Here is a 13764-nt window from a genome sequence, read left to right as displayed (position 1 = left end):
CCTTACCGAACCTCTCAGCCAACTAAGAATCGGGATAATGAAAACCCCAGAGGTATCCACCGACAAGACCGAATGCCGATCCATTTGCCTACTCGGAGGTGATTGTGAGTCTCTTATTTGGTTTATTATTTTGGGGCTGCCGAGGAGACAAGCCCATGCCAGCGATAAGATACTCGCAGCAACATCAGCGGCAGCAACTCTCCAAAAGCAACAACTAATTAACAATCGCATTCATTTTATTTATCGTACAAATGCAAACCGCTTGACTTCCAAAAAAAACCAAAAAAAAAAGAGAGAAACAAAAGACGAAAACTGTATCTGCATGCATTTATAAAGCCTCCGATGTGGATACGGGATTGGGTTCCAGATTGGATTCGGATTGGGATTGGAATCTTCTTGGCCGCTGCTTTGGCTTTGGTTCACTTGACTGAACAAAATGTACGCCGAGATATATGTGCGTTGGGATCTCATCTCTTCTCCTCCGCCTTGCGTTGTTTTTCCAGATTCCAGTGGCTTTATCTTGGGCGCGTTAATGAGATTTGCTTGTATCTGAAGCCATTCGGCAGATGCGTATCAGTGGATTTCAATTAATTGTGGCGACGCTTATTAGTCATCCATCTAACAAACTAAACACGAGGCTGGCGCTACCTCAGTCTCACTCCTTCTCCATTATTTTTTCTAGAGTGCCATTGACCTCGGTCTGACCTTGGCCGCGGTGGTCGAAGAGGTCTTCTCATTTGCTGCATTTTTCTGGTATTTAAATGAAATATAATTTGTATGCTGTTCCTTAAACCGAAGGGTGAGTTTAACTTGAAATTAAAATTCATTTTTAGGCCTCCAAATGGTTACCATGTCATAAGTTACCATTATTAATAAAATGAATTCCAAAACTCACTTTTAATTAGAATACCTTTATAGCTGAGAAAAAATAATAGTTAAAATAAATGTTTTGATAAAAAACTAGAGCGCTGAATATCAATATTATACCAAAAGGACTATAAAAGGTAAGGTTTTCATAAACTATTTAATAATTAAAATATTGTTTGTTGTGATATACATTTATTTAAAAATTATTTATTTTAATAATACTTTTTAATGTTGGTGCTCCTATCGTATTCAATTGCTAACATTATTTGTAAATTATTTTCTCTCCCAGTAAATAATTTCTCTAAAAGCGGTTAATTTTCTTTTAAGTGGCGCTTAAAATGGCGCCGCATATCAATCTGATGTATAGGGAATATATTAATGTGCCTATATAGACACACCAACTAATGGCTTAATTCGGAGGTGTACATATCGATCCTCGATGATCAAGCTGCAGGAACCATTTTAGCCAAATTGCAGTTCTTGGCCGGCAGTTCTCTCAAAAGGAGAAGCAACAACAAACAACGGCAGACGGGGCGCTACAACAATAAAGGAGAACAACTATTAAGACCGCTTGAACGCCTGTCCGGGATCCAAATAACAGCAACAACAGCAAACAGCAACGAAAAACTACAGAAACAAAACCTGAAACATGAAATTCCTGCGTAATTTGTAAGGAAAGGCGTGAAGAACACCAACGAAGGCAACACCTTAATTAATGTTATTAAAATGGAACGAACGACCGACCGACCGACCGATGGACCTGGAGAACCTGGAACCTGGAGAACCTGCAACCTGAACCTCAACCTGGGTCCAGAGAGGCACCGAGACCTACAGCCCGAGAAGGCTCAAAACACAACCCGAAGAAGCGGAAAAGAAGAAGGCAAGCGTAAAAGAATGTGGCAAAAAAAGGGAAGGGAAAAAGGCTAACGCAAAAAGGGTCGATCGTCCACAAAATATTCTTTGGGTTGGTCAATCCCTGACTTTGACTTTGGAAGTGGCTATGAATTGGGATATGCTGGTCTTGGAAAATAGAAAAGGTAATGCCAGTCTTAAAAGGAAAATTTTAGAAAAGTATTGGTGCTGGGAATTGAGGACTTTAAGATTATTAAACGTTTTTATTAGAAAACTAATGGAAGTTTTTATTATGATTCTTAAATATTTTAAAACAAAATCTTAAATCTTAAATCTTGACTCAAACTCAAGATTTAAGGAAATTATTTCATTGCTTAAAATATTTTAGAAACTATTCAATTAAAAAAAAGGTACTTGTGATATTTTCAAGAGCTATATGAAAAATGTTTTATTTGTTTAATTAATTGGAAAGTATAAATTAGGTGTCCTGTTTTTCGTATGATTAAATCTAGTGCTTTGTTTATTTTTTTTCCTGAACTCCTAGGGTCACTTTCCCAAAAATGGCGCAATGCCTTACATCATTTAAAACCACAAAAGCCTACCACAAGTTTACAGGCTTCCTTCAGAAATTTCTCAGGCAAAAAGACAAAATGTGGCCATCTGGTGATCGGACACGCTCCATAAGCAAAACCCTGGACTTCTCCACAGATTCCTTCATAATATCCATGATCCTCCACTGACTCTCTGTGCTGCTGTCAATTGTGGGCCCTGGGTTCCCAGCGTTCTAAGACGTTAAGGCAGATTTATCACTGGACACTCTGGAGCGCTGACTACTTGACATATTCATTAAATTTGCCACATTGTTGCCGGCAAAGAAACGCCAGACAAAGCAGATGATGCTCATCATTTTGACACCTTAATGTGGTAATTAGGGTTTTTCCCCACTTCCTTCGATGCCGCTGAAGATCCTTAAAAGCCGATGATCGTGAGCAAATATTAACACAGATCGGATCGGGAAGATCGCAGATGGATGGGCAACGCCCTGGACTGGAACTGGGACTGGGACTGGTCTGCTCCGACCCTTAACGGTTTACGGCGAATTGGCTTAAATTATTTAAAGATTACAACCTCCAAGAGGGGCACACAAGGGAGGTAGAGATGCAGAAAAAGATCATCACCCCGGACGATCTGTCTGCGATCGTGAATCCTTTTTCGGGTGTGAAGATTATGACACAGCAGAAATGGCAGGCGGCGGAACCGAAACGAAACGAAAGTCGCTGGCGGCAATTAATTTCAAATTTTTTCCGACCCATGGCAGCAGGGCAGCTGCGATGGGACCCAAGGTGATCCAAAGAAATTGCAGACAAATTAAGATAAATGAATTGTTTAATTGTTCCATGTGGCGCAGGATTTTTTGTGGTTTTGCGCCCTGCTAATTTGACTTGTAATGTGAAAAATGAGTGAAGGGATAAGGTTGGAAATAAGGTTTTAAGAGGGGAAATGCCGATAAACGCATCTGAATTTGGAATATTTGCTTGGAGATCAATAAACTATATTTTTGAATTAATGAATGAAAGATCGGGTCAAAACCCTCTGGTGTAAATAATAATAAATAATATATTTTTAATAAAACAACTAATAAAATGTTTTTAACATTAAATTAAAATCTAATAATCTAAGATGTAATACAATAGGAACGTTTTTTATAGTCTTCGATGACAGGAATTTAAATAATTACATTTTTCTCTTTTAGGGCTATAGTATTTAGAATACATTGCAACCTTTCCAAAATTGCATTTCCGTAAAGAAAAGGCTTTTAAAACTATAGAATGCCCATTAAAGGCTCAGCTTTAAGAATGTAATAAAATGTGTGATTATAATTTAAGAAACTCTGTCGGCATTTAAATTGTTCTTCTCCCATTACAATTTTGCAATCAATTTTAGTGTTATTACTTTTCTTGAATGCTATTAGTTAAGCATTAACACCCGGGTCACACAACTCATATGGCCGGGGAATCATCAATCAAACTCCTGATGTCTAAATAATGCAACACCAAAGCTGAGCCTTTTGTCCAACTTTTGTTGTGGGTTATTGTGCCCGGGTTCTTGGCTCTGGCCACAAAGGACTACCGCGCTAATTAATACCAAACCGAAAGCCAGATCTCGATCCGTTCGTGCCCCAACTGTTGGGCCATAGCCACACACGGCTCACGATCGCCATCTTCAACTCCATCTTCATCTCCATCTAAGCTAAATAAAGTTATTAAGCCTTGAAGCCAAGAGGGAAATGTTGCAGTGCCAAAAAAAAAGGGGGAAAAGGAAAGGGAGGACCAGAAGAAAGACCCGGGCTGAGAAGCGAAAGGCCCAAAACGCAGCATGTGTTAAAATTATATAGAGAGTGCGTGTGTGGACCGTACGAGTGGACCCCCCTAATGGCGATGGACTCAGACTCGAACTCGGTCTGAATTCGCCTCCCGAAGGCCCGAGATCTCAGAGTTAATAAAAAACACATAATTGCGTATGTTTTGGGGTCTCTCAGCGGAGATCCATGCCCGTATTCCCCCACATCCCATCGGCCGATCAAGTGCGAAGTTCTGCGCAAACGCCAAGCGCCTGTGAAAATATGATTTTTGTTGCCATTTCGTGTTTTGCCACTTTGGAGGTCTTCATCATTTTTTCATCGTTGCTCTCGGTTATTGTTGCTGCTGTTGCTGCTGCTGCTGCATGTTGAATGTTGCTGGTTGCTGGTTGCCTGTTGCCGGTTGCCGTGTTTGTGTTGATCTTGGTTTTTGTGTTTCCATAAAACTGACCCCATGGGCAGTGAAATTAAGTTGATTTTTAATGCAGTCATGGTGGGTAGTCAAGCCAGGTGGGTCTCTGCCCGTCTTTCTTTTTTTTCAGTTCCTGTCTCTCTCTTTTGATTTACATCGATGCAATTCAAAAGTTATGCCTTCGAAAAAACAATTTTTTTTTATATGACTTTGTTTTTGGTCATAATATTGATAAGAGGTTATACGGATTTTTATTTAATCTGTAAATGTTAAATTGACTCGAAGTTGATATAGTCGGTTTCAAATTATATTTCATAACATTCATAATATTTTTAAAAAATTTTGTAAGATTTTATAAACTCATTTTCAGAGGTTAGAAAAATGTTTATATCCAAGCAAGAACAAAATAAAATGACATTCCTCCGAATTTTACCTAAAAATAACGGAAACCCTTAAATTTAGACTAAACTCGAAATGAGTACCAATTCTTTCGTTACATTAATTAAGTTTATTCCTATAACTGATCTGGTACTATAATTTACTTAATATTTCCTTTTACCCCTTACTCAAACTTAAATTCATTAAAAACCTATAATAAAATTAATTACACCGCCGCGGCCAATAACAACTAACCCAAAATACTTCCGTCCGCTCTTCATTCCCACCGCTCCCTCCTCCGCTAAACTCCTGCCCACGTTTCCCTCGACGTCGCCATAATAAATTTCAACTTGTCTACACCTATTTTTACAAACATTTAAAAATTATTACACAGTCTTTTTCATTATGCCCGGGATGTGCGGACCCCATGATGCGGCCTGCCCATTGCCCGGGCCTGATGACCTTAAATTAAATGTGCAGCACATGAATTATGTAAGCTGTTTAATAAAGTGATTCCATTTGCATGCAAGAGCCCCGCACGCATGCGCAGCGGGCAGTCCCCAGACCAGAGTCCCGATCTGGAAGTGGAGCTCAAGCTGGACCCCGACTTCAACAACTTACTCAGTGCACGGAGAAAAATATTTTAACATTTCATGTATTGTATTTAAATATGCTTATTAGCTAATAATGGAAGTAGTATAAGGTTCTATATTAATATATTATAGATATTTATGATTACTTTAGTAGAACATTAAAGAATATAACAATTAATTCAAATATTTCAAATAATAAACCATTCAAAATAAGTTGAGTATCAAAAAATAGATAATGGGACCTCTAAACCTCTAATCATATAAAAAGTCTTTACAAAAATCTATTATCGAATTTTAAAAATTGAAACCCACAACAGACCCAATCAACCATCTAATATTGAGCGGTTAATATTGTCTTTAATTTGTCAGTGTGCAAACTGGACCCTGGAGCAGGGAGTTTAAAGATGGAACTGGAGGATGAGGAGTTTGGGGACTGGACTTCAAACTGGAGTTGGGGATACTCTGAGCTGGACTTCGCGCAGCGCGCGCTGATTGTCGCTTAATAAAAATGGTTATTGTGTTTTACTTTTTTTCTTGCTTCTCCTCAGTGGTGGGAATCGTGGAGCAGGGGAATGCAGTTGGGGGCTAAGGATCTCTGTAGATTGCCAGTCGGCTATTTATGTGTGGCTTTTGTAAGAATTATTAATGTAAATCTTTCATAATTTTCATAAGCTGTGCGCGTGCTCGATGCTTAATAAAAGGAATAAGAAAAGAACACATGGTTATGGGCAATTCGACGAAGAGATACCTGATAATTTCGTAAGTAAATGAGCCAGAAAGCAAACAAAAACCTTTCAATAAAAGGATAATTTTTATAAAAGAATGTAATTATTAAAGGTAAGTAACAACATGAGTGTTTAATGAATCTAAAAAATGATATATTAATAATGGTATTCAAATCCACATGCCAATAACTCTTTACCTTTATTATTATTATTACTGGGTACAACAAGAAGCCAAGAAATCCTTGGATCCCAACTGGGTATACGGTGATTTATGATACCATCTGGCAACGCTGTGTGGCATCCTGTGCCCCAAGCTTAAAGCTCTGCCGGGTGAATCCCCAAATCGCAAAGCTCACAAAGCTCCGGCCAAAGTTCATTCCGATTTTGGCTCCACCCACACAGGGCGTTCATTTTGTCGGGGAACCGCAGACATGCGCAGTGGAAACTAGGGGGTTGGATGTGGATTGGATGCACTCCGTTCGCCAGCCGGCAAACAAAATGAAGTTGCCAGGATGGCAGTGCAGCACAGAGAGACCGAAAGCCGGCCAAATGACAGGCAGCAAATCAAAGTCACAGGCAGCGACGGCCAAATGTTTTTAGGTTTCTTCCCTGCAGCCTCCAATGAGAATGCATCTGCAAATTCCATAGCCTCCGGCCTTTTTTTTCTCCCATTCGGTTTTTGACCAACTGTTGCTGCAACTTGTTGGATGACGAATGCAGTCGACGTTCAGCGCCACATCAGTGTCATAAAGCACAGCAACAATGGAGTCTTTGGCCGGCTGTCCACTCCGATCCCTCATCATCTGCCCGTAGGTGCCCCCTATATCATCTCCATCCGTCTCCATTCCATTCGTCCGGCACTTCTTCTGGTTGGCTGGCAGTCACTAAAGAGCCAAGATGGCCGCTGGAGCCAACGAGTGGAGTGCCATGCACTTGAACTTTCATTTTGATGATGATGATGACCACAACGCCGACGATGATGTGAATGAGCGCTGGACAGTCCAGGTCTGGCTAACCACCTTCGTTCCAAAAGGGATGCAGTAAAACTTTGACTGAGACTTGGGATCGATTGTAAGAGTAAATAAGGATATTATGGTTATGAAGTAAACCAAAAATATATTAGATTAATGTAAAATAAATTGCAAAAAATATATAGTAGGGTACACATCTGTAATCTACTTTCTTAAAACAGTATGTTCTGAAAGTCCTCAAAATCTGATCTCAAATGGAAATAGCTAATACCTTCAATGAAAATAATGTTTCGTTTTTTAAAATGTTTTTTTTCGGTTTAAGATAGGCAACTTTTTTAATAAAAAAAATGGTATTTCTCAACATTATGAGTAAAGATATCTAAATATATCTATTTCGAAGCAAATAGGACACCTTAACTTTTCTTCAGTGCCACTTTGATATTTTGAAAACCTTAAAAAAAACGAAAACCCTTTCATATTGTAGAGCAATTTCCTTACCAAAAACTTTTATTTATAAGATTTCGATCCATCCCTGGTCATCTGAGGACTGCTTACACCAGCTCGTTGCGGAGTTGTGTGCGTGCTGTGGTTTGTAAACCACTTGAAACAATTTTTAATTGTAATTTTCGCAAAGCTACGCCTTCCCGCCAACTCCCCAGCATCTCGTGGTTGCTAAACTTGACATGACCGCGCACTGAGACAGGGGCGGTACCCCGGGAAAAAGGGGGGTTTGCCCAGGAAAAGGGGGTCCAGGGCGGTACAGACTTCGGAAGCTCCGCTTGCATAGTTGAGAGCCAAAACATTGCTGGGATGCCAGTCGCGGCTGCGACGAGATGCTGGCAGGAATTTTCATAGAAAGGCGCTCCTGGTATGCAGACGCGAGCTATACGAACTTTGTGAGTTCCCCCCTGAAAATAACAGCCAACCCAACCCCCGGGATCGCTTAACCCTTACAGGCGGGCCAGATTTGTAGGTGGGCCCTCGGATATCGACTGTTTAAATTTTGGGACGACAACGTGCAACGTGCAATTAAAATTGAAAAATTTTCCCACACATCTGCAACCGAAAATTGTGAATAAAAAATAAAAATAAAAAAAGAGAACCCGAGGAAGGGAAAGGGCGAGTGAGCCCTGCACTGATTTCTTTTTCATGTCAGGGCAATGCAAACTGTGTGTGCACTGATTGGAGGCCAGCGGAATTTTTCCCATACGAAAGACCCAGACTCGAGACCCCAAACCCCCAAGCCCCGGCCCCCAACCCTTTTTACCTTGTGCCACTTTGGCCCCAAGAATTCCACAAGTTATGTTCGCAATGTCGCCCGATTTTGCGGCAGGCAGGGGTTGCAGCCGAAGAAGCCGCAGAAGCTGCTCTCGAAATTACTTCGATTAATTTTCGCTTAATTTTTATTTTTATTTCTTACTCCGCCGAAGAGATATTTCTTCGACGCGAAAATTTGCGTCATTTTGTCAGATTTTTGTCAGGATTTATGAACGCGCCATCGTTTCGAGTTAATTAAACGAAAAAATCGACCTCAATGGCAGGCAGCAAAAAAAAAATAAAGTCCAACCGAAAATTAACTAAATTATGGTGGCTCGATTTTCGGTAACCCTGGGCTACGTCATTATGATGAATTTTTCATGGATTTTTCCTTTTTAATGAGCGCAAATTGTGTTGAACTTTGGGCACTACTACAGCCAAGCTATTCAATCAATAGAAAATATCAATGATTTTTCAGGGGATTGGCCTTATTAAGGCATCAGAAGGTGGGCTTATAAATATCCTAATAGTGATGTTTTTGTGTGGTTCAAGAGAGACAAATAAATCCTTTAAATTTAAATTTAAAAAAAATACTTACAATTTTCTATTTATAGTCAAAAAAAATATTCTACATTCAATGTTGTTTATTATTAGCCTTTGAACTATTTTAAGTCATCTTACAAATCCTATTTTCAGAGAACCCTGATTATTTTTTTTACAAAACAGAAATAAAATTATCCTTCAATTAATTTTTAGTTTTATAAAAATGTTTATAACTGTGTGAAATCCGGGGACACTCTATTTTAAGAAAACAATTGTACATAAAGTCAGAAGTCTAATGATGATATTGATTTATTATTAATATGATTTAGATATTAAAAAAAAATCAAATTAAATACATTATTTTTACTGTAATGTGTTTCAATTACAAAATAACTCATTGTTTAAAATTCTAAGTAATTTCATCCGCAACCATGCCCACTCCCTAATTTGCATGTACTCATTAGAAATGTTTCCCCTTTAGAAAATTCAATAAGAAAGCCACCCCTCGCTGGCAGTGGTATCCCATCAACACTTGCCCTGGCCCAAATACTCATGTTAATATCTGTGAAATTGATCTGATTGTAATTTTAACATGATGCTTACCCTGACCCTTCGGCGTCTGAGCGTCAAACCCCCTTGTTTTTGGATTCCTCGTTCCGGTGGAATCCCATACAGTTCACTGAACACCGGGAAAAACAATGATTCTACCCTCTGTCCCTCAGCTGTCTCAGTCTGAGTCTGAGTCTGGCTGGCTGGCTGGTTGGTTGGTTGGTTAATCCTTTCGGTAATTTATGCGCCCTCATCCGAAAAAAGCTGCCACTTACCGAACTAATCATCAGGCTGATTCCGAATCCAATTCCAAATCCTGCTCCTGCTGCTGCTCCTGATCACGTCACGTGTCCTCCTCATTGCCAACATTGTTCTTGTTGTCGTCGTGGTTGTATTGTTTATTGTGACAATTCTTGTCAGCGGTCCAAGCAAATGTCAACGGCACATTGATGGATGTTCCTCTCCTCCGGCTGAAATGGCTGAGCCCGGGCCAAAAGCAGTTGAAGCCACCGCCAGGTGATGGTGATTCATGACAATTGTATGCGGTAGATGTGATGGTCAAATGCCCGCTGCCGTTGTTTGTCTCCGTTTTTTTTTTTTTTTGGTCTCTGTGGTTTCTTTTTTGCGGTTTGAGTGCCTGCCAAATGGACGGGGTTGCTTAGCTGAATAAGAGATGCAATGCTCGAAGCTGTTAACGGATAATTTTTAATGAGCTTTAACATTAACATTGTGCACAAGTGGACAGAATGGAATTTCCATTGAAGAGACACCAAGAGTTACTAAAAATTGGAGTTACTCATATTAGGGAGACTAAAATAATAATAGTATCATAAAATAATTGTGGAAAAGGATTTGATAAATTAAATTATTTATAATTATTAAACATTAATTTAATGAGCTTAAGCCTTAACATTGTGCGCAAAAAGACGGAAAGAAATTTCCATTGTAGAGACACCAAGTGTTATTAAAAGTAGGTGTTACTCATAAATAGGGAGATTAAAATAATAATATCATAATAAATTTTTTGTAGAAAAGGATTTCATAAATTAAGAGATGGTTCACACACTATCATGAATCATAAATCAAATTAATTTTCATCTTTTATTAGAATGAAGTTTATAGAAATAATATTAATATAAATAAACTAATTTTTGAAGAAAAGGTCTTAATAAATTTAGTGGGGTCCACATGGTATCATAAATAATAAATTAAACTAATTTTGATCCAATATAATTATTTTTATACCTTTTATATATATCTTTGTAACTAAAGAATTATTTTCTGCCTATAAATCGTTGCTCCTAAACGTCATACCGCATGTCATATAACATTTTTTTTTAAATATCAGAATGAGGTTTTGATTATTTATTCAATTTTTAACTTGGAAATCACTTTCTAGTAAATTGTATAATAATAATTATAATTATAATAATTTGTTTCCCAGCCTTTAACTTTACTCAATACCCAACCTTTAACAACATATCTATTTATTAAATTGATAAATTGATTTATTAACCATGCCAACTAATTGATTGCTCTCAATCAATAAATTACCTCATTTGATACTGACGTGTTTCCGTAATTGGCAATATTATATTTAATTTGACAGGCAATTTATGATCACCAAGATCTATTGCAACCCCGTTAGACGGTTATTTGTTGATCAATCATTAATTGCTCAGAACTGCATTTGCTTAGATATTTCCCCTCTTTTTCCTTTAAATAAGCAGAACATATTGCATTCAAAAACTGCTGGCAACAAGTGTTTCTTCAGCTCGCCCAGAAAATCCCTTTGAAGTGTAACAAGTAGCGAGTGAAAAGTCAAAGAGGGTTAAGTTCACATGCACACACACACGATCCAAATGAAAATAAAAGAAAAGCCGCCCGCCTAAACGACCCATATTTTGCGATGCTTCTGCTGCTGCTGCTGTCCTCCAAAAACCCCCACTAACCCCACTTAACCCCTTGAACTAACTAAGGAAGCAGACGTGAATCAATTGCCTCGGCCTTTGTTTTTCGCCGCCTCGAGTATATAAATTAGCATATTTCAAAGGCAAACAACAACAGCAACAAAAGAACGAAATTGCAATAATTGGAGTCCTTGACAGGACAACAATGACGTGAGTGAGAGGAGGATAGCGAGAGGATGGCGACACTGCACCAGTTTCACTTTTGTTGTTAACCCTTTGATGTTCAGCAGAAGTGGCACTCGGTCGTGTGTCCTTGCCACAGCAACAAAAACACAAGGAGGCTGCTTAATCAGTCTTTAAAGGCCAGACAGAAAGGCAGTCAGGTGTCAAGAGACCCCAGCGACAGGGGTTAAATCTTAAATCATATACCTTAAATCAATTAAATTCAATAAGAGTTTGCCAAGAATAAAACACCAGTTAACTTATATATTTAATGGAATTTTCATATCCTTAGAAAAATCATTATCGACCATACAGTATTTTACTATTGACTATAGTTAAAATATTTATTCAAATAAATTTATAAAAAATATTTCTTAATATGGGTTCAAATTGTTTGATAAACATTATTAGTTTGGAGATGCAAATATTTAATCAACTTATGTACTTACAATACAATACCTATCCCAATGTGTTAATTGAACCGCAAATCGAGGATAACAAAGGACATTCTCTCGCATGCGATAAACGCAGCCAGAATGAGCAGCCCTGCCTCAATATCTCAGCATGTCCTGTGTGTTTGTTGGTGTTTGCATCCTTTGATGTATTTTGTACTTTCGCCAGCCAGTCGCTGAGCCAGGAATCGGGAATTCACCCTCCAACGGAAAGGCACGCGCACATTCCTCATCCACCTCCCAGCGAAAGTCCCACACCACTCGAATGGATCCGTAATTCCCAGGATAACACGCACGGGAACAGGACAACGAGGATGCTGACGAGGATGGTGACGAGGACGATGCGAGGACAACGAGAACAACCGACGAGGTTGATGGCGATGGCGATAACAACGAAGCCAGCCTCTGTTTCAAATATTTCAATTTTAATTTGCATTTAGAGGCCGTCGAGCTCGGCTCTCGTCTCATAGTCGCGCGACTCGCTTTGCTGGCAGGACGTTCGTGTCCTGTGTCTTCCGTGCGATAAATATAAGCATCCCACAATAAATGCAAATTAGTTGAAGTTCTTAACATAAAAAGTGTTCAAAAATTTAGATTTATAAATCAATAATAGCTTACTAAACTAACCACGTTGATGTAAGATCAAACAATTTATAGTTTGTTCCAAAAAAGCTTCGCTAGGCACATTTAATTCAAAGTTAAATGACTTATACTTAAAATATAAATTGAAGAATAAATATATTTTTTTCCAACTCATAAAAACAATATTCACAAAGAGCTAAAATCTTATTAAGATTTTGTAGTAAACTAGAAAACAGCACGGTAGTTCCCAATCCATTAAATATAAAAAATACTTTGTGTACTTAAAAATTGATTAAAATATTAAATCAGAAGTTAAATAAATTTGTTTTAAATATTTTAAAAACCGGATTAAATTTTAATATGCCTTAAAAACACACATTGAAAGCTGTACAATTTACAAATGATTCCTACATCTTTTATTTACTAAAAATAATTAAACATACATATAATAGATTTTGCTTAAAAATTAAATTATTTGCCTTAACTAAACTTGCTTCCATTACTTAAACCAATCAAATTAAAATTATTATCGCCATTCTGAAACCGATTGCCACACACCGAGCCATTAACTTCCTAAAAACCGCAAAACGAATCAAATCAAAGTACGCAAACCACCCAGAAACAGAAGCGAGGAGCAAAAAGCCGAGAAAGACCTCATGCAAAACTACAATAATCCGAAACTTGTATTACAGACCAATCGGACAAGCCCAGCCTCCTCTTGGTGCCGGGCAAAAAAACGATTGTAAATGAGAAAAAATAAAAAATAACGAATGTAACGACAAACATTACGAGAAAACGATTTTTGCTATCCAGCCAGTAGCCAGGGAGTTGAGCTCAAAGTTGAAAGCCGTGGCAGATCGTCGAATGGTCGGTCTTTGGCCTCTGGTTAAGTGAAAAATTAAATTTGCATGGAGAAAATTGTGGAAATAAAGGAAAAGACTTAGAGAAACGAGTTCCCAAGACCAATAAAATTGTAATACAATAAATTCGTGTAATTAAAGGTTCCAATTGGAAACTTGATTTTAAAATGCAAGAACTCCAAGATACCGAAGTGGTAATTGTAAAGATTATTAGTCAGAGACAACAAATTAA

This window comes from Drosophila subpulchrella, chromosome 2L (genome assembly GCF_014743375.2).
Source record: "Drosophila subpulchrella strain 33 F10 #4 breed RU33 chromosome 2L, RU_Dsub_v1.1 Primary Assembly, whole genome shotgun sequence".
Lineage (NCBI taxonomy): Eukaryota > Metazoa > Arthropoda > Insecta > Diptera > Drosophilidae > Drosophila > Drosophila subpulchrella.
The sequence above is the reverse complement of the archived record's forward strand: the minus strand, read 5'-3'. Positions refer to the sequence as shown.